Source organism: Triticum dicoccoides, chromosome 3B, assembly GCF_002162155.2.
Source record: "Triticum dicoccoides isolate Atlit2015 ecotype Zavitan chromosome 3B, WEW_v2.0, whole genome shotgun sequence".
Lineage (NCBI taxonomy): Eukaryota > Viridiplantae > Streptophyta > Magnoliopsida > Poales > Poaceae > Triticum > Triticum dicoccoides.
Genome location: NC_041385.1, coordinates 577,613,044 through 577,618,034, shown reverse-complemented (window position 1 = coordinate 577,618,034; position 4,991 = coordinate 577,613,044).

The window sequence follows — 4,991 nt, the reverse complement described above, 5'->3', positions numbered from 1 at the left end:
AGCAGTAGCGAAGGAATCACTCCATCGGGTTCAGTTAACAGCCATCAATCGATTGCTCGGGTTCAGTAACACGTAGCCTGCAGTGCAATCACTCGGGTTCAGTTAGAGCCCAACGCCTCGCTCGGCTTCAGTTGGAGCCAACGCCTCGCACACACGCACATACGTACGAGAGAAACGCGCATCGCTCCGCCCCAGACCTCCCACCGTAACCGGCAACTCCCCGAAATTTTCCTCCCCCTCGCTTCTACCACGGTTTTTTCCGTCATGTACGGCCCAAAGAATGTCATGCAGCTGCGTCTCCGGCCCGCTCAGGACGAAAAGCCCATTTTCTGTCATGATTTTTTGTCATAGATGTAGGAGCCCACCACATCTATGATGATACCGGGTTTTGTCACAATTATCATCATAGAAGTGTCATATGTATGACAGGAAAAAAATTTGTTCGGCCCAAAATGTCACGGATGTGTCTTTTTTTTGTAGTGATGCGTACCTTGATGAAAAAGAAATATATCCTGTTATTATTAGTGCTAACCTTTCAGAGAAAGAAGAAGAAAGATTATTGAAAACTTTGAAGAAGCACTGAGCTGCTATTGGATATACTCTGGATGATCTTAAGGGCGTTAGTCCCACGTTATGTCAACACAAAATTACATTGGAGGACGATGCCAAACCAGTTAGAGATCCTCAAAGACGATTAAATCCCAAGATGAAGGAAGTGGTAAGAAAGGAGATACTAAAGCTCCTTGAGGCAGGTATTATTTATCCCGTTGCCGATAGTGAATGGGTAAGCCATGTCCATTGTGTTCCTAAAAAGGGAGGTATTACCGTTGTTCCTAATGATAAAGATGAATTTATCCCGCAATGAATTATTACAGGTTATAGGATGGTAATTGATTTCCGTAAGTTAAATAAATCTACCAAGAAAGATCATTACCCTTTACCTTTTATTGATCAAATGCTAGAAAGACTATCCAAACACACACGTTTCTGCTTTCTAGATGGTTATTCTGGTTTCTCTCAGATACCTGTGTCAGCGAAGGATCAATCTAAAACTACTTTTACTTGCCCTTTTGGTACTTTTGCTTATAGACCTATGCCTTTTGGTTTATGTACTGCACCTGCTACCTTTCAAAGATGTATGATGGCTATATTCTCTGATTTTTTTGAAAAGATTTGTGAGGTATTCATGGATGACTTTTCCGTCTATGGATCCCCATTTGATGATTGTTTGAGAAACCTTGATCGAGTTTTGCAGAGATGCGAAGACACTAGTCTCGTCCTGAATTGGGAAAAGTGTCACTTTATGGTTAATGAAGGCATTGTCTTGGGGCATAAGATCTCCGAGAGAGGTATTGAAGTTGATAAAGCCAAAGTTGATGCTATTGAAAAGATGCCATGTCCCAAGGACATAAAAGGTATAAGAAGTTTCCTTGGTCACGCCGGTTTTTATAGGAGGTTCATTAAGGACTTTTCTAAAATCTCTAGGCTTCTGACTAATTTATTGCAAAAAGATATTCCTTTTGTCTTTGATGATGATTGCATAGAAGCATTTGAAACACTTAAGAAAGCTTTGATCACTGCACCTGTCGTTCAGCCACCTAATTGGAATTTACCTTTTGAAATTATGTGTGATGCTAGTGATTATGATGTAGGTGTTGTTCTAGGGCAAAGAGTCGATAAGAAATTGAATTTATCTAGTATGCTAGTAAGACTCTTGATACTGCCCAGAGAAATTATGCTACTACTGAAAAAGAGTTCTTAGCAATTGTGTTTGCATGTGATAAGTTTAGACCTTATATTGTTGATTCCAAAGTTACTATTCACACTGATCATGTTGCTATTAAATATCTTATGGAAAATAAAGATGCTAAGCCTAGACTCATTAGATGGGTTCTCTTGCTCCAAGAATTTGACTTGCATATTATTGATAGAAAGGGAGCTGAGAACCCCGTTGCAGATAACTTGTCTAGGTTAGAGAATGTTCTTGATGACCCACTGCCTATTAATGATAGCTTTCCTGATGAACAATTAGCGGTCGTCAATGCTTCTCGTACTGTTCCTTGGTATGCTGATTATGCTAATTACATTGTTGCTAAATATATACCGCCTAGTTTCACATATCAGCAAAAGAAAAAGTTCTTTTATGATTTAAGACATTACTTCTGGGATGACCCACACCTTTATAAAGGAGTAGATGGTGTTATTAGACGTTGTGTGCCTGAGCATGAACAGGAACAGATCCTACATAAGTGTCACTCTGAATCCTATGGAGGACACCACGCTGGAGATAGAACTGCACACAAGGTACTACAATCTGGTTTTTATTGGCCTACTCTCTTCAAAGATGCTCTTAAGTTTGCCTTATCTTATGATGAATGCCAAAGAGTAGGTAACATTAGTAGATGTCAAGAAATGCCTATGAATTACTCTATTGTTATTGAACCATTTGATGTTTGGGGCTTTGATTATATGGGACCTTTTCCTGCCTCTAATGGTTATACACATATTTTAGTTGTTGTTGATTACGTTACTAAGTGGGTAGAAGCTATTCCAACTAGTAGTGTTGATCATAACACTTCTAGTAAAATGCTTAAAGAAGTTATTTTTCCGAGGTTTGGAGTCCCTAGATATCTTATGACTGATGGTGGTTCACATTTTATTCATGGTGCTTTCCGTAAGATGCTTGCTAAGTATGATGTCATTCATAGAATCGCATCTCCTTATCATCCGCAGTCTAGTGGTCAAGTAGAGTTGAGCAATAGAGAGCTCAAATTAATTTTGCAAAAGACTGTGAATAGATCTAGAAAGAATTGATCCAAAAAACTTGATGATGCATTATGGGCCTATAGAACTACATACAAAAATCCTATGAGTATGTGTCCATATAAGATGGTTTATGGAAAAGCGTGTCATTTGCCTCTTGAACTTGAACATAAGGCATATTGGGCTATTAAAGAGCTCAACTATGACTTCAAACTTGCTGGTGAGAAGAGGTTGTTTGATATTAGCTCCCTTGATGAATGGAGAACCCAGGCGTATGAGAATGCCAAGCTATTTAAAGAAAAAGTCAAACGCTGGCATGATAAGAGGATACAAAAGCGTGAGTTTAATGTAGGAGACTATGTATTATTATTCAACTCTCACTTAAGATTTTTTGCAAGAAAACTTCTCTCAAAATGGGAAGGTCTTTATGTTATCGAGGAGGTCTATCGTTCTGGTGCCATAAAAATCAACAACTTCGAAGGCACGAGTCCAAGGGTGGTAAACGGTCAAAGAATTAAACATTATATTTTAGGTGATCCTATCAATGTTGAAACTAATATTATTGAGACTGTAACCCTTGAGGAATACATAAGGGACACTTTCCAGAACGTTTCAGACTCCGAAAAGGTATAGGTATGTGGTACGGTAAGTAAACCGACTCCAAAACAACTCCAATGGCAATTTTTTATCAGTTTTGGAATATTTAAGAATTTTAGGAAGAAAGAAGTAGTCCGAAAGGGACACAAGGCCCCCACGAGAGTGGAGGGCGCCCCCTCCCCCTACTGGGCGCGCCCCCATGTCTCGTGGGCACCTCGTGTGCCTCCCGGACTCCGTTTTCTTGCACGTTATGTATTTTGGTCGGTAAAAATTCATTATATATACTCCCGGAGGTTTTGACCACCGTATCACGCAAATATCCTCTGTTTTCGTTTCGAGCTGTTTCTGTTTCAGATTTAGAGCATCATGACATCTCCAAGCGCTCCCAAGGACAAGTTTTTCGAGAGGGTTATCAACCCCTATCTCGCGGAGGTGCTACAACACCCTCAAACCATTGAGATGCGTGAGGGGGTGTTGCACATCTGCGATGTGGAGGGACCAAGGCGTACCGGGAGCATGGAGACAAAGCTCGAAGCCGTGGAGCAGCAAGTTTTCAAGTGTCAAGGGATGGTGTAGCGTGGACTCAACGCCAACCAAATGATGATCACGGAGTTCACCAACAACCACAAGCTGGATGCCAAAGTCATTGGGGAGACCATCTTCAAGCTTCAAGAGAAAATCGAGCACCTCCAAGCCCAAATCTACGACCTGCAATACCAGAACTGTGAGTATGAATATAGATTGAAGAGGATGAGTTTGGCTGCAGATTTAAGGATCCCGGAGAATCGATCATCCTTCTATGATGGAGATCTTATGCCTTGGAAGATGGACGGCAAGCCTACATCATCAACAACTCCTACTTCACCACCTCCGAGGGCATAATCACATGGGTATGGGCACTCCCCTTGGCAACTGCCAAGCTTGGGGGGTGCCCCGGTATCGTATCACCTTCACACTCCTATCTTTACCGCTTTATTTAGTTCGGTCCTTTTTATAGTATGTTGATCTAGTAGATTGAAGTTTTGATATCAAGTAGTTCGAGTTCTGCATTGTGATCTCTTTTTGTATTCGAGTCCACGAGCTATCTATAATAAAGATTAGTGTTGAGTCAAGGGCTTTGCTTTGTTGTTATGATCTTGAGGAAGTAGAAAGAATAAAAAGGGTTCATATTGATCTTATGGATAGTGATAACTTCACATATAGAAAGTATGAGGCATAAAAATTGTTGAGAGTTGATAAACTTAGCCTTGGTCATCGTTGCAATTAATAGGAAGTGATAAGGAAAGAGAGGTTCACATATAAATATACTATCTTGGACATCTTTTATGATTGTGAGCACTCATTAAGTATGACATGTTAAAAGAGTTGACGTTGGACAAGGAAGACAACATAATGGTTTATGTTTTCTCACATCCCAGTTAAAGTATATTGTCATTGACCTTCCAAACATGTTGAGCTTGCCTTTCCCCCTCATGCTAGCAAAATTCCTAGCACCAAGTAGAGATACTACTTGTGCTTCCATATTCCTTTAAACCCAGTTTTGCCATGAGAGTCCACCATATCTACCTATGGATTGAGTAAGATCCTTCAAGTAAGTTGTCATCGGTGCAAGCAATAAAAATTGCTCCTTA